The 25489-nt window shown below is 43.4% G+C and overlaps 1 protein-coding gene across 1 annotated transcript in view; it reads left to right on the top strand.

Annotated features, from left to right (window-relative positions):
• RAB15 (RAB15, member RAS oncogene family) overlaps positions 1-25489 on the top strand; it is a 335606-nt gene that overhangs the window by 227383 nt on the left and 82734 nt on the right. The gene's annotated exons all lie outside the window — the stretch shown is intronic.

Here is a 25489-nt window from a genome sequence, read left to right as displayed (position 1 = left end):
TTTGTTTTGTTTTCTTCTTGCTTATTTACAACATTTTATATGTTTTTTTAATGGATTTCATTTTATCTTTAGGAAAAATAGAACTTTACATCTGCATTTTTGTTGTACTCCAGTGAAGATATAATCTTAGCATTTGTTAGATAATTATTTAGTTGAGTTACAGGATTTATTAGTGAATATTTTTTTTATTATACAAGGTGTATAAATGTTGTATAGATGCAAATCAAACATCATAACATAAAATACAGCAGCAGATAAAATCAATAAGGGGCCCTTTTACTAAGCCACGTAGGTGTGTACATGTGTCCTACGTGTATCATTTTGGAGTTACCTCCTGGCTACCGCATGGCCCAGTTGGTAATTTTGTTTTTTACATGCGGCCGCCATATGCGCTGGAAAATAATTTTTGTTTTCTTGTGTGCAGCGGAAATTGGGTGGTAATCGTCATTCTATGCGTGCAGATGATTACCGCATGGTTACTGCATGAGACCTTACTGCTAAGTCAATGGGTGGCGGTAAGGTCTCAGACCCAAAATGGACGCGCACCAATTTTTATTTTGCCGCACATCCATTTTCAGCAAAAATTTTAAAAAGGCCTTTTTTTACAGGCACGCTGAAAAATGGATCTGCGTGCACCCAAAACACACACCTACACTAGCGCAGCCCATTTTTCAGCATACCTTAGTTAAAGGACCCCTAAGGGACATCAGATCTGTCAATGTACCTTTCCCATTCCAATACAGCTGAGGCCATGTTGTCTTTAGCTATGTGTACATTTGCCTAGGTCAGAGCTGAGCATCCCTCAACTGTTCCTGAATATATTTTGTTATAATTTGAGAAACAAAGCTACAGGCTGGCTACTTCCATTTATATGTCTCAGAATTTTGCCGTATAGAAAGACCTCTGGTTTTAAGGGTGTATAATTTATGCAGGAACTACAGGCCCAACAAAATCTTTCATTTCCTTACAAATAAAACAGCAGCGCTTCACTAAATATTATCCCTCTGCTACTGCTGTGCTGTAATCGCATCCTATAATGAACTGATAAAGAATGAAGGGAATGACCTTGATGTGTGAAATTAGTTTTCTGAGGAGCATTTGTAAAGAGTGACTCACTCGTATCCCCATCAAATAATGTTACAGACTAAAGGGAACAGAATTCTTAAAGAAGCTTACGCAGGTAGTATTCAACCTTTTCCATATAAAAAAAAAAAAAACCCTGTAAAATTAGCTACATCTGTGCTACAAGTCTGGTCTGTTATAGCCAGACCTTACGGTGGGAGGGGGCCAGAGCCCGAGGTTAGGGGCACATTTTGAGTGCCGCCCCATTGCCCCCCCACCGCCACACCTCGCTTCGCCTCACCTCCCCCCCACTGCCTCACCTCCTTGCACCCCCCTCACCTCGCAAACAAATACCTTTGCTGACGGGGGTCCCCAACCCCCGCCAGCCGAAGCTTTCTTCAGCGCCGGTCTCCTGCTCAGCCGTGTTCCTGCTCTGCTCTTCTTTCTTCTTGTCCTCTTGTCCTGTGCACACTGACGCTCCTTCTCAGTTTCACGTAAAGGAGCGTCAGCGTGCACAGGAGGAGCAAGAAGAAAGAAGAGCAGAGCAGGAACATGGCTGAGCTAAAGACCGGTGCTGAAGAAGGCTTCAGCTGACAGGGGTTGGGACACCCCTGCCAGCCAAACCAGGCGCCCGGATGAAATTTGCGGGGTCCCAGGCCCCCATGGCCCCCCATAGCTACGTCCCTGGTTATAGCATAGAGTACCGTGTTTCCCCGAATATAAGACACTGTCTTATATTAATTTTTGCTCCCAAAACGGCACTAGGTCTTATTTTCAGGGGATGTCTTATTTCGGGGAAACATGGTTGGCCCGCACACCCTCCCTCCATCACTCCTGCAACTAACCCTCCACCTGAGATGCCCCCCCACCCGAAGTCGCCGGGCCCCCCCCTCCGTCGCTCTGGAACTAACCTGAAGCCTCCTTTCACTTGCCTTCCAGTTCGCATCACAGCAAGCAGCAGGGCAGGCCTCTCCTTCCTTCCGTGCCCCGCCCTCGCCTGACGGGGGGTTAGTTGCAGGAGCGACAGAGGTAGGGTGGGCGGACCAACCGTGTTTCCCCGAAATAAGACATCCCCTGAAAATAAGACTTTGCTAGGCCTTACTTTCGGGGGAGGCCTTATATTTACTAAGGGCACCAAAACTTGGGTAGGTCTTATTTTCGGGGGATGTCCTATTTTCGGGGAAACACGGTATATGCTCCAAAGGATGCTCATGACAAAATAGAGGCTGTGGGTGTGCATTCATGCAAATTTAAAGGTCATTGCTATTTTTTTTTATTTCAGATTTTTAATTCTTTACCGGTAATCTGTTTGGATTATGGTCATGCCTTTTGCAGTTGTATTACATTGAATTACATCCAGGTACACTAGGCATTTCCATGTTCCTGGAGGGCTTGCAATCTAATTTGTACTTCAGGGAATAGAGAATTAAGGGGGGGAGGGATGTTTTATTTTAGCAATAACCCAGTTATTTGTAACTAGGTCTTATTATGTATTTATTATTATTATTATTATTATTATTATTATTATTATTAGCAGCATTTGTATAGCGCTACCAGACGCACGCAGCGCTGAACACCTGATACAAAGAGACAGTCCCTGCTCAAAAGAGCTTACAATCTAAATAATACAGACAGACAAGACAAGACGGCCTATGATGATGAAGCCCAGCCCCCAAAGCCAAAACAGAAACAACAGCTCAAATGCTAGGCTACCCTTCAGGAGTGGGGTGATCACTGAGGTACTTGCCCCATAATAGCCAGACCCCCTGCAACCAGTCACAGAATCTATTACAAGACAGAATTGGTGTGTAGAGCCTGAGCTCTATCATTAATTGTAGCAGACAATGGAAAAGGTGCTGGTACTCAGTACCCCCAAGTAACCCCTCAAAAAAGCCCTGCTTAACAATAGCACATATTGATAACTACACCCCAGTGGCTTGCCCAAGATCACAAGGGTTTACAGTGGGTTTTGAACTAAGTTTCTCTGGTTCTCAACCTGCTACATTAACCGTTTTTGTCCCCTTGACCATTATGCTGCTGCTCCATTCTGAGCTGTATTAATCGTAAGAGGCTTGCTCCAATTTCAGAAGCATAGCATGGGGTGTAGTGGATGCTATTGCCGATCGGTCTCCCTCGCCACACTGTCAACATGACTTCCTTGCCCTTTGCTCCCTCAAAGTAAGCAAACAATTTATGAAAGAAGGATAAACCACATATGCATTAGAAGTGCATATTAATGATGGCCAATCCAATCCACGTAGCTACGCCACTGATTTTTACCACACTGGCTGTTTCAGCCTATGGTAGCCTGTTAGCATAATGTTATGCTAACAACATATGCTAAAACTCATGCAAACTGCTTAGTGCACTGTAGTAAAAGGCCCCTAATGAAGAGAGAATGCATATTGCAACAATCAAATTTTGTAACTGCACAAATAGCAGTAAACTTTTGGGTAAAATGTTGAAAATGCAATGTATGAAACCTAGAACAGTAAACACGGGTACAATGGTGGATTCTTACAACAGTGTTTATTGAAAACACTGCTGGGACCCTACACGAGGCAGTGTTTTGGCATTCAAGCCTGCCTCATGGGTCTGCTCTAACTGAAGAAGTATTAAAGCTCTTCTAAAATTCACTTGGTAACACAATGTAAACAGAGAGCAGAGCACTGTTGGTACCTCTGCCTTGAACTAGCGCTAGGACATTCTGTTGGTGCTTTGGAGCCTCATGTAATCTCTAAAATTTAGAGTCTAAATTTTATAAGAAGCTGCTGCAGCATGAGGATCAGCACCAATCTCTTATGATACAAACTCTTTGGGATAATGTACTAAACCAACACTTGTCCTTGAATCACTGGGGCTTACTCTGGTCTAAAGTGAATAGGCCATTAGCGTCAGCAGCCATGTTGCAGTCAGTATTCTTTTTGATGTATTAGATAATTTGGATGCCGGTTTACTCCTGGGGGAAATTTGTGCTACTGAGCAATGCAGAATTCATGCAGAATTCCCCACCTCCTCAGACTGTACAGAATTCTGTGCCGTCTGCTTTCCAGCTGCCTCCCTCCTTCCCTGCACACTCACCTGCTTCAGCGTGGTATGAGGAGGAGCTTATCAGGCTATTTCCTGCTCCCATACCACCTTGATGCCCGGCGGTTTCTGCCGCACAGCTATACAGAGGCCAGCATGGTTCAAAGGAACAGTTGGGCTCAGGATGGTAGAGGAACAGGAAGCAGCCAGATATGCTACTGAGCAGCTCCTCCTCATGCTGCATTGAAACCAGTGAGGGTGCAGGGAGGGAGGGAGGGCGTGAAGGACCTATATGGGTGGGGGCAGTAAAAAAGGTATATGAGACACGTGGGGACCTGGAAAAAAGGTGGCTGGTATATGTGTGTGCAGGGACTGGGGCTGGAATAAAGATGGATGGAGTGAGTGGGGGCTGGAAAAGATGGATGGAGTGAGTGAGGGGTCTGGAGCATGGGGAGAAGGCTGTGATAAAGGTTGGATGAGGCATGTGTGGGGCTGGAAAAAAGTGGCTGACGTGTGTGTGTGTGTGTGTGTGCAGGGAGAGGGACTGGAATTAAGATGGATGGAGTGAATAAGGGGCTGGAAAAGATGGATGGAGTGAATTGGGAGGGCTGGAAAAGGTGGATGGAGTGTTGGGGAGCTAGAAAAGATGGATGGAGTGAGAGGGGCTGGAAAAGGTGGATGAGGTGTAGGTGTGTGTGTGTGCCATAGGAATGGGGTGGTAGAGGTCTATAGAAAGGTGCATAGAAAACTGCTGTGGCTGTGTGTGGTGGTGGTGGGGAGTATTTCAGGCCTAGAGGAGGTGCCAGCCCTTACAATGGGGGAATTATTTAGAAGAAAATCACAAGTAAAGTGTGCGGAATTTTCAACTTTTTTGCTCAGAATTCCTCCTGGAGTATAATTTGTGCTGTTCCTGTGGATTGGCACATTTCAGCATGTGATTTATGAGTGCCCAGCTCTTGAAAATCATGGATAACAAGTTTGGGATATGATACAGCACATTGTTCCATGCCATTTGCCAGTTTCATATAAAATTATCGTATTTTGATCTGTTCCTCTACCAGATGATTATACACCAAAAACTAAAAAGCTATTTGACAATCTGATATCAGTGGCAATAAAAGTTTTATTAGCTAACTGGAAACATACTAGTATAGTATGTGTATCATTTCGGAGGAATTATGTATGCTTAATTGCTAAATATGAATATCAAGTGGCAGAAAAAAAGTGTCTGCTGAGATACTAACAAATATGGAAGCCCTTCCTAGATTTTTGTAAGAATACAAACAGAATGAGTCAAACTCTTGACGTTTGAGACTATTGTGTTGTAGTCACTGGAACATGGAAGGGAGGTTGATGATCCAGTGATACAGGTTTTGGTTCTATATAGCTTGTTCTCTTTTCATTATGTGCTCACTTCTGGAGTGCTCACTGATGCATTGTTTGTAGCTTTGGTAAATCTATGCAGCTCTCTCTATTGGAATGTCCTGTGGGATGAATGCGTTTGAGCTCCGTTTTGTCTTGTATTGTTCTGTTCTGAAGAAAAATCTATAAATAAAGGGAACTTTAAGAAAAGTGAGTTACAATAATCAAACCTATTAATTAAGGATGGGCTGTTGTTTGTAACAGTATGGGAAATATTCAAATGACAGATCCCACGCCAGATCCCATTGCATCACCATCGTCAACAAGAACCATGGGCTCAGCACCAGAAGGTGTCCAATGCCTTCTTGACCATTTAGTTCCATTAATTTCTGTTGAGTGCAACATGACTTAATTATTGAACGGTTGCTTTGGACCATTCCACAAATCATCTACCTGTTCTCTCTAAGGTCGCCCACATTAACTGGGGCCATCCATCATTACCAATACCAGTGTTTTAATCTTTCTGTCGCTATTCTTTCTGTAGATGTGTCCATAAAGTCTCAGTTTCTCTGATTTATTTTCTGCACTTAAGGGTCCTTTTACCAAGGAGCACTAAAAAGTGTCAGTGCACAGGTTTTCTACACACTGTGGCCACTTTTAGTGTGGTGGTAATGCTAATTTCTCTATTAATGTGTGACCATTACCATGGGAGCCCTTACCACCACCTATTTAGGAGGTGGTAAGGGCTCTCATGCTATTCGCATGCGAATCCAGTAGCGTGGTAATGTGCCCGTGCTACCCAATTACAGCAGGCATGCCTACTCTCTGCCCATGGGTATGTGTCAGAAACTTTCTGCAATTTTTCTCTCAAAAGCCAGCATTCTTCTTTCAGACTCCTTTGTGATTACCATGCTTCACAGCCATATAATATGCAACTGAATATACATATTTTCAGCCTGCTGATTTTGATTTGTAGGTTCGCTTTTCTAAATGTTGTCCATTGCCTTTAGCAGTGCTAGTCCTTTAGCTATTCTGACTGCTATTTCTTTTTACAATCTAAGTCACATGTCATGTTACAGCCAAGATATGTGAATTTATCCACATTCTCCAACAGTGTTCCACATACGAAAAGCTCTTAGTAGTTGTCTTTTCACCAAATACAATTATTTTTGTTTTTATCATAGTTGTACAGTCATTATATGTAGTTAACAAATGAAAATGAGCAAAATCCCCCCCCCCCCCCACATACACACATTTTATGTTTTTTCATTTGCTAATAATAGTGCACACTTTTTGCAAACAGGGCATACTCATTTAGAAAGAACAAGCACTCTTTCCCCATAGTGCATGCATGCGGGAACCATCAAGCATGTACAAACCATTGTGCATGCACAAACAAATAGGAAAGATTATGCCCTATTTGCAAATAGTGTGCCCTCTTTACAAACCGGTCCACTATTTCAAAAGAATGGACGCTCTTTTCTCCAGATTCTATATATTGCACCCAGATTTGGGCATCCAAATTTGGCCGCACTTCTGAAATACATGTGCAACTTAATTGGTTAATAAGCTGTTAACCAGCAATAATTGAATGCTAACAAGCCAATTATTGCTGTTAATTGGCACCAATTGGGATTTGCACACATATCTGGCTGTGTGCTATTCTATAATGCTGGGTGCATAAATCCCATAGTGTGCAACCCCTAAGGGGGCATGACCATGGGAGGGTCATGAGTGTTCCAAAATGTTGCGCACAGTGTTGTAGAATAATGGGTCTCTGTGCTCAACTTGGGTGCTGGAATTCATACCAGATTTCAGTGCACAATGTCCAGAAAATGCATAAAATTGCAGTGAAACACTGCTCAATCTGAAGACACTAACAGACACCAAAATGCAGTCACGGATACAGCTGGATTATTAATACACCAACACAACTGCTTCAATGTTCAACCAGGAACCAGCAGAGAAAATTTTTCAAGTGTTATTCTGCCAGTTCCTGGTCAGACATATTTAATCAATATTTAATCTTTTGATTTGCAGTCGTTTGTGTCTACCCTCCTATAGATCAATGATAATTTATATAGCATACATTCCCAATGTTGTGGCTATCACACTCAAATTTTGATGCGGAGAACATCCCAGAAGTCGGCCAAGTGCTCGTCAGGGATGCCCTTCTTTTTTCCATTATCGCTCGAGGACACCCATCTGATAGGCATGCCCCAGTCCCGCCTTTGCTACGCCTCCGACACCCCCCGGGAACTTTGGTCGTCCCCATGATGGGAAGCAGTTGGCGACGCCCAAAATCGTCTTTCGATTATGCCGATTTGGGCAACCCTGAGAGAAGGATGCCCATCTCCCGATTTGTGTCGAAAGATGGGCGCCTTTCTCTTTCGAAAATAAGCCTGCATGTCAACACAATATGTAATAAAACATTTTAGTAGACAGCATAGGGTATAAGCAAAGATGGAGCATATAGGGCCTCTTTTACCAAGCTGCGTTAGCTATTCCCGTGCAGTAATGCTGATTGTCAGCATTGCCGCGCCAAGATTCGGTAGCGCGGTTTAGTAAAAGGGGACCATAGATAGGTAAGAGAGTAAGAGGACTTAGAAAATAAGGGGCCTAATTTAAAGAAAATTGCACATGAGGTCAGAGAGGTGATTAAATATTATCTCAACTAGGGCAGGAGTAGATAAACATGTCTTGCTGCAGTATGTGCAGCCCATGTCACTCCTTGTGTGAGTGTGTGTGAGACTAACATGTTAGTTACTTTAATCAATAATATCCATAATGCTTGTCAAGACAAGGCAATAAACCCAGAGGTGCAATAATCTAGATGTGTTAGGATCATTGTTTGTAGCAAAATAGTAAATACTGCTTATTCTAAATATGGATGGAGGAAACAGAGCCTTCTTATATGGAAGAAAGGGGTTTTTACAATGTCAGAAATTTGGGGCTCTCTAGACTGTTTTGAATCAAAAGGTATCTCTACACTCCAAACCTGTTCATGTGGGAAAAGCACTGACTTGTCCAGCATCAAGTAGAGAAGACCCCTGGTAAAGTTTGGACTACTACATTATAAGAACTGCATTTTTATTTGGATTAGGATGCAATCTGTTTACTGTCTTCCAACGGCTTATCATGGCCCGACAATTCATTTCTTTAAATGTCTCCTTGTAAAAAACATAATTGTATGTCATCAGAATAAAGCTGAAACAAGATTAGATAAGAGGAAAACAATTTAAAGTCAATCCTCTAACCCCTAAAACAGACAGATACTTCAATAAAATCCTGTGATCAATCATAATAAAGGCCACAGAGAGACGAGGAAAACAAGAATCGCATTGTTCCATAAGTCCCTCCTGTGGTTCAAATTATCAGTGAGCGCTGGCCGAGCTTTTCCATTGAAAAGCCTGGGTGAAACCCAGACTGCAAGGGGTCTGAACACTGATTTTCTTCCACCTTCTCTATTATCATGCTCCCAAAAAAAGAAATTTGATACAAGCTGATAATACATTCTCTCAGGAATGGAGGAGCCACCTACAGGTTAGAACATTGAGGGGCCTTTTTACCAAAGGGTTGGTGTGTGGCGACAGGCTTGCCACGCGCCAATCCGTAACTATCACCGGGTTACTGCAGGAGCCCGGCGGTAGTTCCCACCCCCAGTGCATGCCATTTCCAGTGCTACAAAAATATTTTTAGTGTTGTAGCGCCAGTGCTTACCTAGCAGTAATCTTACCACCAGGTTAGCACGGGAAGCCTTACGGAGGCAGTAAATGCTCCGCCTCCAAAATGGCTACGCAGCAGGTGGTTCACTTACCGCATCACCATTTCTTTTCCTCAAAAGGACAGCCTTTTACTTGCTGCGGTAAAAGGGGGCCTGAGCTCACATCAAAATCATGCGCAAGCCTCCTTTTACTGCAGCTTAGTAAAAGGACCCTTGAGTTAAGAACTAGGGAAGCTAGGGCTGAAATCCTGCTTCTTGCATAGTAACGTGGAGGGGCATAATCGAACGGGGACAACCATCTGTAAGGGCACCCATCTCTAAGGATGTCCCGGTGAAGGGGTGGGGAAACCCGTAGTATCGAAACAAGATGGACGTCCATCTTTCGTTTCGATAATATGGTCGGGGACGCCCAAATCTCAACATTTAGGTCAACCTTAGAGATGGTCATCCCCGGTTTTCGGCAATAATGGAAACCGAAGACACCCATCTCAAAAACGACCAAATGCAAGTCATTTGGTCGTGGGAGGAGCCAGCATTCGTAGTGCACTGGTCCCCCTGACATGCCAGGACACCAACCGGGCAACCTAGGGGGCACTGCAGTGGACTAACTGATGCACTAACTGAATGGAAAAAGGCATGCAGTGGTCACTAACCACCTCCCACCCCCAAAAAAACAACTTAAATTTTTTTTTTTTTTTAGAGTATGGGTGAACGATGTCCTTCGCTATGCCTCTGCAACGGCAGTTGAGGATTTCCTTCGCTATTTATTTATTTATTTAGATTTTGCTCACACCTTTTTCAGTAGTAGCTCAAAGTGAGTTACATTCAGGTACACTGGATATTTCTATGCCTCCGTCCTTGCAATGGCAGTTGAGGGTGTCCTTTGATATGCCTTTGTCCCTGTGACGGCAGTTGAAGACGAGGATGTCCTTTGATATTCCTCTGTCCCTGCGATGGCGTCCTTCTGCTGAGGATGTCCAAAATGTTGATGTTTGTGAGAAGGATGTCCATGCCTGCTATGCCTCAGACACTTCCTTTATTTATTTGGATTTTGGATCACAAGTAGCAACAGTGGGATTTGAACCGTCCACCTCTGGATTGCAAAACCAGTGTTCTAACCACTAGGCCACTCCTCTCCACGCTCTTGAAATTTGGCCATGCCTGTGGGGGAGGGGGGCAGTTGAGGACGTCCAAAATGTTTGAAAGAAGGACGTCCACGCCATCGTTATGCCTCCGCTGACACACACATAACCCCCCCCCCCCAGGGACCTGCATACTGCCCCCCACCATAGGAATGGCCAAATGCAAGTAATTACATTTGCATTCCAAATGAATACTCTTATAGGACCCTTTTACCAAAATGTGGTAAAAAGTGGCCTTAGTGCACCCTTACATGAATCATTTCTGTGCACTAAGTCTATTTGTACTGTAGGAGTAAAATGGCCTATTTTTCCATTGTCACTATTACTGGCTACACACCAATTTGCCCATTAGCCCATAACCATTAGCATGTGAGCCCCTACTGCCACCAATTACGTAGGCGGTAAGGGCTCATGCACTAACCACATGCTAACCAGTTAGCATGCAGCAATGTACCTGCGCTAAATCAATAGCACAGAACACGCCTTCTCTCTCCCTCAGACCCGCCCCAGCTCTAAAAAATAAATTTTATTTTTTTAGTGCATAGAATTATTGTGGGATGCCTGAGTACGCCCCAGAGTAAGACCTTTTTTGCTACAGTAAGCATGTGTAAACCGTTCTGTTTTGCAGTTGCAATAAGATACGGTATATAAATTGACGTAAATAAATAAATAAATAAATGCTTACCGCAGCTTAGTAAAGGGACACCTTAAATCTTTAATATCCTAAGAAAGGTACAGATATAAGCTACATGTTGTAGATCTCAGCTTGGTCACTGTCCCCCAGATTCTAGATGTCATGCTGAGATTTCCACGTGGAAATTAAAGCATATTCTATAACAATGTGCATAGCGTAATTAGTTAACAAGCTAATCAGTGCTGATAATTGGATGTTAACAAGCAATTATCTGCACTATTAGCATTAATTAGAATTTACACGCACTAGGCGCTAAGCGTATTCTGCAAAGTGGTTGCTGCGGATGTTGGGGTTTTCTCAGCACCCAAAGAAGAGGTAATCAACAATTCTCTTTTCCAGGTGCTGAGCCAAGGAATCACCTTGCCTCTTGGATAAGTCTTCTGAGTCTCACTGTGGCAGGTGTCTCAAAGGAAGACTTGGGAGAACTCTTTAGTAGAATTCTGAACTGCTGAAATATAGAAAAAGAGAAAAGACCGGCTAGGTGCTTTAATGGCTTTTTTTCAGGACTACTACTACTACTACTACTATTTAGCATTTCTATAGCGCTACAAGGCATACGCAGTGCTGCACAAACATGGAAGAAAGACAGTCCCTGCTCAAAGAGCTTACAATCTAATAGACAAAAAATAAATAAAGTAAGCAAATCAAATCAATTAATGTGAACGGGAAGGAAGAGAGGAGGGTAGGTGGAGGCGAGTGGTTACAAGTGGTTACGAGTCAAAAGCAATGTTAAAGAGGTGGGCTTTCAGTCTAGATTTAAAGGTGGCCAAGGATGGGGCAAGACGTAGGGGCTCAGGAAGTTTATTCCAGGCGTAGGGTGCAGCGAGACAGAAGGCGCGAAGTCTGGAGTTGGCAGTAGTGGAGAAGGGAACAGATAAGAAGGATTTATCCATGGAGCAGAGTGCACGGGAAGGGGTGTAGGGAAGGACGAGTGTGGAGAGATACTGGGGAGCAGCAGAGTGAATACATTTATAGGTTAGTAGAAGAAGTTTGAACAGGATGCAAAAATGGATAGGGAGCCAGTGAAGGGTCTTGAGGAGAGGGGTAGTATGAGTAAAGCGACACTGGCGGAAGATGAGACGGGCAGCAGAGTTTTGAACCGACTGGAGAGGGGAGAGGTGACTAAGTGGGAGGCCAGCAAGAAGCAGATTGCAGTAGTCTAAACGAGAGGTGACAAGGGTGTGGATGAGGGTTTTGGTAGAGTGCTCGGAAAGAAAGGGGCGGATTTTACGGATGTTGTAAAGAAAGAAACAACAGGTCTTGGCGGTCTGCTGGATATGAGCAGAGAATGAGAGAGAAGAGTCAAAGATGACCCCAAGGTTTCGAGCTGAGGAGACAGGGAGAATGAGAGAGCCATCAACAGAAATAGAAAATGGGGGGAGCGGGGAGGTGGGTTTGGGGGGGGAAATGAGAAGCTCGGTTTTGGTCATATTTAATTTCAGGTGGCGTTGAGACATCCAGGCAGCAATGTCAGACAAGCACGCTGAAACTTTGGTTTGGATGCAAGGTGAGATATCAGGGGTAGAAAGGTAGATTTGGGAGTCATCAGCATAGAGATGGTAGGAAAAGCCATGGGATGAGATTAATGAACCAAGGGAAGAAGTGTAGATAGAAAAGAGGAGGGGACCAAGAACAGAACCCTGAGGTACGCCGACAGGCAGAGGGATAGAAGTAGAAGAGGATCCACCAGAGTGAACACTAAAGGTGCGGAGGGAGAGGTAGGAAGAGAACCAGGAAAGGACAGAGCCCTGGAATCCAAGTGAGGACAGGGTATCGAGAAGTATGCTGTGATCGACAGTGTCAAAAGCAGCGGAAAGATCAAGAAGAATGAGGATGGAATATTAACCTCTGGATTTAGCCAGTAATAGGTCATTGGAGACTTTAGTAAGCGCAGTTTCGGTTGAGTGGAGAGGGCGAAAACCAGATTGTAGTGGGTCAAGAATAGCATGTGAGGAGAGAAAATTAAAGCAGCGGCGGTGAACAGCACGCTCAAGTAATTTGGAGAGAAAAGGAAGGAGGGAGATGGGTCGATAATTAGAGGGACAAGTAGGGTCAAGTGAAGGCTTCTTAAGGAGAGGTGTGACCACAGCATGTTTAAAGGCAGCAGGGACAGTCGCAGTGGAAAGTGAGAGGTTGAGAATGTGACAGATAAAAGGAATAAGAGTAGGAGAGATGGCATTAAGAAGGTGGGTGGGAATGGGATCAGAGGAACAGGTGGTACATTTTGAGGAAGAAAGGAGAAGTGTAGTAAGCTTTACAGGCATCCTTATTGGACTTTGCATGTAACTTGACCCACTTCCTTTCAAAACTATGGCTCAAATTATGAAGCTCTTCAGAGAAACAAGGATATACCCTAAGTCTTCTCATTTTTCACACTTTAACAGAAGTGGTACTGGGTCAGATGTTGCTGTAATGTCACTAAACATTAAAAATAATCCTGTCTCCCAAACAAACTTTTCTGCAGACACTTTATATATGGATTCTTTGTGGGTTGCAATACCTTTTGTGTGATGACTAAGTAAATATACAAAGATACACTTGACCTTTCAAGTTCACCAAAATTATCTGGAGGAAGAACCTATTTGGTCTCAAAAGCCACAGGAGCCAAATTTTCACCAGAGATGGACAACCAGAAATTTTTCTTTTCATATCAATTCCCATGCTATTTATTAAAAAAGTCATTTTATTTAGGGGTTTTCTGAACCGTTTCATTTTCTCAGTTTCTTATAGTACACATTCTTTGGAAATGGGAAGGGGGGTATTCTATAAATGGTGCTCAAAATCAATGCCAGAAAAAAAATTGGTGCCAAGCATGATTCTACAAAGGGTGCCACATTGGGTCAGACCAATGGTCCATTCAGACCGATGGTCCATTTAGCCCAGTATCCTGTTTCCAGCAGTGGCCGATCCAGGTCACGAGTACTTGGCAGAACCCCAAAGAGTAGCAACATTCTGGAATCCCATCTCAAACACTAACAAAATTCTGGAACCCCAAAGAGTAGCAACAGTCCATGTTACCAATCCCAGGGCAAGCAGTGGCTTCCCCATGTCTGTCTCAATGGCAGACTATGGACATTTCCTCCAGGAACTTGTCCAAACCTTTTTAAAACCCAGATATGCTGACCACTGTTACCACATCCTCCAGCAACGAGTTTCAGAGCGTAACTATTCTTTGACTGAAAAAATATTTCCTCCTCTTTATTTTAAAAGTATTTCCATGTAATTTCATTGAGTGCCCCCTGGTCTTTGTACTTTTTGAAAGAGTGAAAAATCGAATCATTTCTACTCGTTCTACACCACTTTTTGAAGATCTCAGTCATATCCCCCTTCAGTGTGTAATTAAACTCTGGAATTCATTGCCAGAGAATGTGGTAAAAGCAGTTAGCTTAGAGGGGTTTAAAAAAAGTTTGGATGGCTTCCTGAAAGAAAAGTCCATAAGCCATTATTAAATTGGACTTGGGGAAAATCCGTTGCTTATTTCTAGGATAAGCAGCATAAAATGTATTGTACTGTTTTGGGATCTTGCCAGGTACTTGTGACCTGGATTGGCCATTGTTGGAAACAGGATGCTGGGCTTGATGGACCTTCTATCTGTCCCAGTATGACAACACTTATGTACTCAAGGTTAGCACCAATTCCTGTGCCTACCTTTCGGTGCCAGACTTACACTTGCTGAAACCTGGTGTAAATGCTGGTGCCCAAGTTAGGTGCTCTGAGAAAGTATTCTGTAACTACATGTGCAACTTTTTGGAATGACCTGACATGCTCATGAGTTATGTGCTAGTAGAGTTAGGCACCAGCAAGATGAACATGCAAATTTTTAATGGGTGCCGATTAACTTCCATAATTGGTTGTTAGCACCCAATTATTTTATATTTTTTTATTGCTGTTAATTGACTCATTAGCCAATTGATGTGGACACACACCTCGGGAGCATGCCCAAATTTTGGCACACAAATCCAGATCCCTTCCAAATATGACTCACTCTTCTACAGAATATTAAACTATCAAATTCATCTTTAGACTGTAGACACACTTCACTGATGTATTTCAAAGATAGGAGGAGCTTGAAGAGAAGCTAAAAGAACAAAGAGGAGGAAAATACCTCAAATTGTCTGGGTGCTAGGACTTACTCCATGCCCAATGTGGCAAAAGGATGGAGGAGGTTTTTGGCCAGTGAGGAATAGAGGTCCGGCGAGCGCTTTAATGGTTTTGGGCGTAGAGTAAGCCCTAGCACCCGGATGGTTTGAGGTCTTTTCCTCCTCTTTGTTCTTTTAGTTTCTCTCTGAGCTCCTCCTAGCTTTGAAATGCATCAGTGAAGTGTGTCTACAGTCTAAAGATGAATTTGACACAAATCCAGGTGCCATAAATAGAATCTGGGGAATAGTGTAAACTATGTGGAAAGAGGGTGCTCTCTTTTCCTAACAGAGCATGCATGCATGCACATTCACACATGTGCACTAGGTTGGGCATGTGTGCTGGTTACACTGATGGGAAGGAGTGCACACTCTTTCTCAAATAGTGCACCCTCTTTCCACATAGTGCATATTATGTGCAGAGAGTGTACACTATTATCGACAAATGAAAAAACACGTAATGTGTTTTTTTTTCTGCTCATTTCCATTTGGTAAGGATATGCAAACAATAGCCCATCCCTCCTTTTTAGTGCTAAACAACACAAATGACCTTTCTGGACACTGTGGTTTGCTCAATATTGGAGGTGCTCAAGCATCCACTGCAGCCACAGAGTTGGTACTTATGTTGAAAGCTCACGTACACCTTTGGATAATGTTCTTATTTGTCCAATAGAAGAATGTAGGATCAATAGTTTAGATCTGAGTCATCCGCCTCTGGACTGTCTTTGCTTTATATCAGTATGCATACTTTCAGTGTGTCTCATGAAACGAACTGGCAAAGCCTCATGCCATATGAATCTCATTAATTAATTAAGAAGAAAGAAAGCTGCAGCTGATTAGTAGCGATTTCTTAACAAACACCTGTAGCTGGAATATGAAAGGTCAAAATAATTAAAAAGAGTTTTCAACAAGCTAATGAAGAACTGGTATGTGTTTTCAGCAAGTCATATCATTTGTTCCAGGCATATTGAATTCTGGTTGATATTAGCAGCAGATGTAAATAAGATTTAGGACCCCTTTTACCAAGCTGTGGCAAAAGGGGGCCTGTGCTGGCATTGGCGTGTGTTTTCCTGCAGGAAATGGCCATGCAGCAAATAAAGCACTTGCCACGTGGCCAATTCAGGGGGGAGCCCTTACCGCCACCCATTAAGGTGGCGGTAACGGCTGCCGTGTTAATCCGGTGGTAGCCAGGCAGCATGTGGCACTGCCCAATTACCGTCGAGTACACTCCGGTGCTACAAAAATAAATATATTTTTGTAGCACCAGATATGACAGTGCACTAGGGGTGGGAAGTACTGCCGGGCTGCTGTGGTAGCCCAGCAGTACTTCCTGTTTAGCGAGTGGTAAGCCCATGTTGGGCTTACCGCCATTTAGTAAAAGGGGCCCTTAGTTAGGGAAAAGGTTGTGTCCTTGACTGCTGAATAAATTTTATTTTCTTTTTATAACACTGCTTTGGCCATGGTTGTTACCTCATACGGGGGGCTGGGGCTAGAATTGCCATCTGGTTCCAGATGTGACTGCCAGGGTTAATCCAGGCCTGCGCGTAGGAACCTTTAGTTTTGCTTTTTTTCAGGGAATACAGTTAGCCTACAGGTCCTTGCTTTCTAGTACTAGATCAACCCACTGGCCAAATCACCATGTCAGTAACCCTAGGCAAGGCTTCAACCCCTCCTATTGTACTGGATCTCAGTCTCTGCTGGAGGACCAAAAGGTGGCTATCCTCATCTCTAATTCCAGATCCTACACTTGGGTATAAACCAGCAGGAGGAGAATCAGGCTCCTGTGCATTCTCCTGCCCGTTTAACTTCTCCGTGGTTACTCAGGGAAGAATGAGTTTATTTTCTTACACCTCCCGTTGGGTCAGTCAATATTATTTCAACTTAAAAACATGGTATGCATTTTTTTTTAAATGCCAGCTATGGCTACCAAAAATTATCCGTATATTCATCACCACCATTTATTTATTTTTGTGTGTGTATTTATTTATTTATTAGCTGCCTTTATGAAGAGATTCACCCAATTATGATAAACCCAAGTTTAACATAAAACTTGCAATTTTATTAACAGCACAACAATCGTAAACTGACCAAATATAAACATAAATTCAATTAATCAGGTGAACTTAGAGATGGCACATTGAAATGTTTTAATAGGAATGACCCGAAACATCAGAAATACACACATTTAACAACACTGTAGAGCAATCATAAAACAGAAATAGGATAGTGGGCAGTGCTTAATATCTGGATAAGGTGGTCAATGCCAGAACTTATCCTGATAAGGGCAATATTCGGTCTGCTAACCAGATGGACATCTTTTATCTGTCCTAAGTTATCCAGATAAATTATCTGCGTACAAGACTTGAATATTGACACTTTATGGAGAAGTTCAGGACTGCCTTGGCTCCGCCCACTCTCCACTCTACCACTGTTGCCACAGTGCAGAGGCGGTCTCTAAGAATATTAAAGGACACCCTCTGGATAAGGTTGCTAAATAACCCATTCATTTTTCCGGATAGCAGATGTTGTAAGCTGGACAAGTATATTTGAATATTGACCCCAACATGTTCAAGAATATGGTACATGGAAAGCAAGGTGTGATATAACAATAATATACTGTGAACCATCATATAATTAATATTGGTGATATTGCTGTGCCTATAGACAGAAATTACAACAGGACATATTTTGTATATATGGAACTATATACTATTGTCCCCTATTATCACAGAAAGTACTATGCACCTGAACCGTTTTAAATAAAATGGATTTTTCTATCTTCGTATAGCCTGGAAGAAAAAAAACACATCATCCATCAAGTTCTGTTGTGCTTGGGCTGCTAATCTGTGGGATGATCTAGGCAAAGGCACAGAAAAGTCCTTAGAATAAAAGTTTACTGTGGATAAGTCACGTATATCCAGTAGGCTGACAATAACTTGTGATGTGCTGTGCAATTAATTAAAAACATTTTTTTCCGGAAAATGAATTTGACTGACTCAATTAAAATGATCTCATTCATTTGCATGATTACAGCTTTCACAAATTGCTTTAAGTAATTCAGAGAAGTTAGCTTTCCTTTTCTTAACCCTTCATCTCCCCAAACCACAGTTTTCTGCTAGAGAAGCTGATGCAGTCTGTTAGCTCATTGAGGGGTCATTTTACTGAGGTGTGCTGAAAAATGGCCTGCGATAGTGTAAGCGCGTGTTTTGGCCATGCGCAGAGTCATTTTTCAGCGCATCTGTAAAAAATGCCCTTTTTGTGGGGGGGGGGGGGGGGGCAGAAAAAGGACATGTGGCAAAATGAAAATTGGTGCGTGTCCATTTTGGGTCTCAGACCTTAATGCCAGCCATTGACTTAGCGGTAAGGTCTCATGCGTTAACCGGGTGGTAATGGTCAACGTGCATTCAAAGGCTGATTACCACCTGCGCACCATAAAATAAAAATATTTTCTGATGCGTGTAGTGGATGCATGTAAAAAATGAAATTACCACCCGACAGGGGCATAGCCAGACTTCGGCGGGAGGGGGGTCCAGAGCCGACCCCCCTGCCATTGCCAACACCCACCCCCTCCGCCATTGCTGACCCCGCTGCCACCACCAACAACAACTTTGCCCCCCCTGCCGATGACCCTCTCGAGCCTCCCTCCCGCCGCCAACCCACTGTCGCCTACCTTTGCTGGCGGGGGACCCCAACTCCCGCCAGCCGAGGTCCTCTTCTTCTCGCAAAAGGCTTCCTTCTGTTTTGCAGGTGACGGCGACAGCAGGTTGGCGGCGGGAGGGAGGTCAGGCAGGTCGTCGACAGGGCCAAATCTATGGGGCCCAGGCCCCCTGGCCCCACGGAGCTACGCCACTGCCGCCCGAGCCACATGGTAGCTGGGTGGTAACTGAGAATTGATGCTCGTTGGGCACGCATAGGTGCTTACTCAGCTTAGTAAAAAGACCCCTGAGTCAAAGGGTATAGTGACAGCTATCAGAAGCCTGTGGCAAGCTACTACAATGGAACTTATATTTTCTTCTGCTGTAAAAAGGGTAATTCTACAGCAGGGTGCTTATATGGAATATTAGCACATATGGACATATATGCTGGTATGATAAACATTTACATGCCTAACAAGCATGTAAATTTTAGCATCTATGTCATAGGATTGCTTACGCTGAGGACAATTCTGTAACTGGGTGCCTGGTAGAAATCTGTTCTATAGGGCTAGATTCTGTATGTAGAGGCCTAAAAAATCAGTGCCAAAAAATACCTGCATAAGCGATATTCTATAAGCCATGCCTAAAGTTTGGTGCAGTTTATAGAATAAACACTTGAAGCAGAGAGGTCACGTGTAAATTTAGGCACTTCCATTTGCACCAGCAAAATGTGGTGCAAATGCCCATGCCTAAATTTACATTCAGAGCACCCATATTCTAGTAATTATGCATTCAACTCAAAACCACGCCCCTGTTCTGCACCAAAATCCCCTTGACCTCCATTTCTGCCCCCTATTTTGGACAGGGCGTACATTTTAGGAGCAGATGCCGAACCTAACTTTTACACGTGTTAGTCCCAATTAAATCTAATTAGTGCTAATAATTGCTTGTAAATAAGCCGATTATTGGCACTAATTGGTTCATTATTCTACTAAATTGTGTGCATAAATCGAGACTACTGTGCATGCATTTAGGCACAAACAAAAAAGTGAGGTAATTCCAGAGAGGATATCAAGGTGTCTTTATTGTAAACAGCAAATGGACGACAATAAAGACACCTTGATATCCTCTCTGGACTTACCTTACTTTTTTGTTTGTTGCTCACGTTCACATAAGGTTTTTTCCTCCTTTTTTTTGTTGTGTCCTAAATTTGTGCACACAATTTTTGGCAATCTTTATAGAATCAGGGAGATAATGGAAAATAGACACCTACTGTCCTTTATAGAATGCAAGTTCAACATGGTAGATGTGCATACAGTAGTTAGGTGCGACCACTTACATAAGAAATAGAGTTGATAAACCTGTGGGCACTTAAATGCTGAAGATATATGTGTTCTTTATAATATTCTACAAAAAAGAAAAAGAACGAAAGGATCCCAACATCATAAGTCATTATGTCATAAATAGGCTCAGTTTATTAACAACTCCTCTTCAGGGATCAAAATGTCAACACGAACAAGAAAGGTAGTATACAGTTGGTACTCCAAAATACATAAGTGACCCAACACTGCAGTGTTTCAGCAACAACCTTTGCCTTCTTCAGGGGTCCTATTGTAAAGTACCCATTGTATGCATTCTAACAAGCAAACTCAAAATGGTTGCAGAACCAGCTGAAAAGCTACAAAGCAGATGACATCTCTGATCATCAAAAGGCATGTAACTACGAGTGCAACTGTAATTACGTGTGCATCTTCCCGGAATGCCCCTGATAAGACCATGGCCATGCCCTCTTTTAAGTTACAGGCTGGTAGTGCCATGCCTAAGGGCAGCAAGTTTGTCTGTGTGGAGGAGTAGCTTAATGGTTAGTACAGCGGGCTTTGATCCTGACAACCTGAGTTCAATTCCTACTGCAGCTCATAGTGACCTTGGGCAAGTCATTTAACCCTCCATTGTCCCAGGTACAAAACCTTAGATTGTGAGCACCCTAGAGACAGAGAAAGTACCTGTATATAATATGTACAGCACTGTGTATGTCTAGTAGCACTAAAGAAATGATTAGTAGTAGTATAGAATAGCACGCAGCCAGATACATGTCCAAATGTTTATAGGTGCCAATTCATTTCAATAACTGGTTGTTAGCACCCAATTATTGACAATTGGCTCATTTGTCAATTAATTTGCATACACATCTTGGGCAAGCACCCAAATTTGGGCGTGCAAATCTGGGCACCATATATAGAATCCAAGTGGAGGGGGAAAATGCACATGTAAATGGTAGCACCTATTTTATACAATTGCCCCTACAGAGCCAGATTCTATATATGGCACCTGAAAAATCTGCATATGAAAAAAATACACCTAGGTGTATTCTCTAAAGTAGGTCTAAATGTTTTGAATAGGCTTAAATTTCCATGCAGTATATAGAATATGCCAAGCGCCTCTCCATTTGGTTGCGTCCATTTAGGCTACATTTTACTTGGCATAAATCCCGATGCCTAAATTAGGCACAGAGCGGGTGCATTCTATAATAATGTGCATAGATTATAGAAATGCCCAAGCCCCACCCATGGCCGTTCCTGGCTGGTTAAATGGTTTTGAATATCAGGAGGCTAAGTCTATTCTCAGTAACATTGTTAACAACACAGTGGAACAGGAAAGGAGGAAGGGTCACTCATAGGTGGCTCTAGAGTGTCCTTCATATAGTGCGAAGAAAAATGAAAAGCAACGGTCTCACGTCTCCTCCAGGTCTCTGTATTCTTTCTTTTCTTTTATATTAAGGTGATTATTTTAGAAGCACAGCTCTCATTTTAGACATGCATAAACCAGCACTTTGCTATTTATATTGCATCATCTAAATCCTGATTTTACAAAGCCGGGATACACATTCCTAAAATAAAAGACACAACGCTCTCTTCCCTCCCGATATAATAATGACAACTGAAGCTTAGTGATCAGTCCAACATTATAATGTTGCCAAATCTTTCACCAATAACTTCTTATCATTTTTAAATAGTACTTTCAACCTACCTGGTGACCTCAGCGGTGCCCCTTGCCTGTGTCTTCACACTATAGCAAGATTATGGACAACCACCTCCTCATCGGTACACCTGAGTTTAAATTTTGAATTTTTCTTAATTTATTCTTAATTTTACTTTGAAAATATTAAACTGAGATTGTACTCATCTTTTGTAACACTGGGGACGTAGCATCCGACATGCATGATTCGCCTCCACAGGCTGTTTCAAGGATTGTCCTTTTAAGCCGTCTTGACGCCAACCCAGCTTTCATTCACAGGATAAACCCCTGCTAACATTATAATGTTGGACTGATCGCTAAGCTTCAGTTGTCATTATTATACTGGGAGGGAAGAGAGTGTTGTGTTATAAGTCTCTCGTATAAAAACATCAACTATAAATTGCCATTTGAGAGGGATGCGATCCTAAAATAAAAAACATGTACATGTCAAGAGGGCATGGTCTGGGTGTATTTTGGGTGAGTTAGGGTGGGTCAAAAAATTGAACGTGTATTCCCCATTTCAGAAAAGGGATGTACAATTATGTCAAAACATATAAGCATCAGGATTTACACCTGCTACCTAGGACATGTAGGTTTCAGAAAAGTTCTCCTATTGATCAGCACTGCACTGGAGGGATTAGCGAATGTCACCTCCTTAATCCTCCATTGGTTCATGTTCCCCCCGAATGTGAAATTGGCAAGGGATATGGAACTTTATGACACTCTGAGGCCCTTTTACAAAGCAGTACTAAAAATTGGCCTTAGCATGTGCTTACATGAGTCTTTCCTGCACGCTAAGGCCATTTTTAGCTCAGCAGTAAAATGGCCGACTTTTAAATGTTTGTATTAATGGCCATGTGCTAATGTTAGCATGTGACCATTAAAAAAAGATTAGCTCGTGAGCCCTTACTGTCACCTATTTTGTAGCCAGAAAGGGCTCATGTGATAATCCTGCACTAATTGGTTAGCACCACTGTTCCCTCTAAACTGAGTGGGAGTCTTTCACCAACAGTTCTGCCAGCGGGGGGGGGGGGGGGGGGGGGGTGGGGGGGAGGTGCTGTTTCACCATCACATTTTCAATAGCGAGGCACAGGCAAACTTTGCAGGCCTCCAGGGCAGGGTCGCTAAGATACACAGCCGGACCAGGGGCAGAACTGGACCGCTACACACGTGCCCTGCCCCCGGGCTGTCGCCACCTGCCCCCATCCCCAGCCCTTTCTGTCTCTAAATCACTGCTGCGCTGCTCCTTTGCTCTGTCCTCTCCTGTTCCAGTGCTCCTTTGTGCCAGGAGTCGGGACCTGGATGATTGCATCAACACGATATTGCGTTGTGTAATCATCCAGGTCCTGGGCGGCACACAAGAGCAGGAGAGGGCAGGAAGAATCTTGCCGGTGCCAGGCCCAGGGAATTTTGCCCCCCTGATTCCCCCTCTCGGTGGCCTTGCTCCAGGGAACTTGTCTGTCTCTAGCCATTGCAAACATAATATTGAAGCAGCAACCCTCACTGGCAGCAATGTAGCTGGAGGAGTCCCTCTAAGCTTAGAGGGAACAGTGGTTCGCACGTGGCAATGCAGCTGCGCTAACTGATTACCACAGATATGCCTGCTCTCCATCCCCCCCCCAGACACGCCCCCTCTGCGTTAAGATTAAAATGATTTTTAGCAAGCAGTTTGCGTGCGCAGATTGCAAAACTACCAGAGGATGTCTCAATGCAGTAAGCATGCGCTAGTGCTTACCACAGCTTAGTAAAAGGAGTCCTTCATGTTAAATGTTTATGTTTCTAAAATTGCCAACATAAACATTTATGTTGCACCATATAAATGTTTATGTTGGCATTTCAGAACATTAACTTTTATGTGCCAACACGTAAATGTTTATGTGCTTATTGTGGCTCCATTGATAGTTTAGACGTTCATGGTTCTTAAGATGGATGCTCCTGCCACACATAAGTGGGATATAAACAACCAGTTCTCCCTGAATTTTAGAACAGGCTCTGTCAGCATTCCTTTTTCTAAAATACTAGAAAGACATCCCAACCTGGACATGTCAATTCAAATTTGTACATCCTTTCTAAAATGCCACTCCACATACTTGAGCAGATTGTATTTTTAGGGTTTATTAGATTTAATATACTGCCTTTTCTAAAAACAATAACAAGGTGGTGTACAAAGCAAAGTGCAGAAGAAACAGAAAAGAACTCCATTACGATAAAGGAAAGAGGGTAGAGGAAAACAAGAAGAATTAAAGTAAGATCCACATACTAGCAGATCAAGCTATCATTCAAAAAGCTACGTACACGAGGGGAACAGTCAGCAGGGAGACTATCCAGCTTATAATTGAAAGAGAAAAACGCCTATATTGCGACCCAAAACGAATAAATCGGTATAATCGAAAGCCGATTTTGGACGTTTTCAACTGCACTCCGTCGCGGATGCGGACAAAGTTGATGGGGGCGTGTCAGAGGTGTGGCGAAGGCGGAACTGGGGTGTGGTTATCGGCCGAACAGAGATGGGCGCATTTCACCGATAATGGAAAAAAAGTATGCGTTTTTAGCTAGAATTTAGGACACTTTTCCTGGACCCTGTTTTTTCACGAATAAGGCCCCAAAAAGTGCCCTAAATGACCAGATGACCACCGGAAGGAATCGGGGATGACCTCCCCTGACTCCCCCAGTGGTCACTAACCCCCTCCCACCACAAAAAATGATGTTTCACAACTTTTTATGCAGGTCCCTGGAGCAGTTGTTAGGGGGTGCAGTGGACTTCAGGCAGGTGGACCCAGGCCCATCCCCCCCTACCTGTTACAATTGTGCTGCTTAATGCTTAGTCGTCCAACCCCCCAAACCCACTGTACCCACATGTAGGTGCCCCCCTTCACCCCTTAGGGCTATAGTAATGGTGTAGACTTGTGGGCAGTGGGTTTTGAGGGGGATTTGGGGGGCTCAACACACAAGGGAAGGGTGCTATGCACCTGGGAGCTCTTTTACCTTTTTTTTTGTTTTTGTAAAAGTGTCCCCTAGGGTGCCCGGTTGGTGTCCTGGCATGTGAGGGGGACCAGTGCACTACGAATCGCTGAAAAACAAAAACGCCCAGCTCACAAATTGTCGAATAAAACATGGACGTCTATTTTTTTTCCAAAATACGGTTCGGTCCGCCCCTTCACGGACCCGTTCTCGGAGATAAACGCCCATGGAGATAGACGTTTTCGTTCAATTATGCCCCTCCACGGATGTCAGTGGACCCTCAAGGCTGTGTCGTCACCCAGCAGTTCACCAAAGGCCTGAAGAAATTTATATTTATATTTTGTTTTCTCCATTTTCCCTGCTTATTATTTACAACTGCCAGCCCAGAGGACACATCTGAGCAGCACAAGTACCCATACTGGCACGGAGGGCTTCATTTGATGCTGATAATAGTGCTTGGTGTTTAGCAGGAGCCATTATAGCACTGGCAGTCACTGTCTTCTGTTTTCCTGTCACCTCTGCGGTGTGCCCCATTCTTGTTGGTCTGATAAGACAGCAAACGTTACTCCTGCCGGAATTCTGCACCCACAAACCATCCATAGTATTTTCAAACTCCCCCCACCTATACACCACTCATAGCTTTTTCCAGCCTTCCCCCCCCCTCCCACACACACACCATCTATAGGGGCCCTTTTACAGAGCGGCAGTAAGCCCAACGTGGGCTTATCGCT

The sequence above is a fragment of the Microcaecilia unicolor genome, chromosome 9 (assembly GCF_901765095.1).
Source record: "Microcaecilia unicolor chromosome 9, aMicUni1.1, whole genome shotgun sequence".
Taxonomy (NCBI): domain Eukaryota; kingdom Metazoa; phylum Chordata; class Amphibia; order Gymnophiona; family Siphonopidae; genus Microcaecilia; species Microcaecilia unicolor.
Note: the sequence above shows the minus strand (reverse complement) of the source record. Positions and strands in the feature narration are given on the sequence as shown.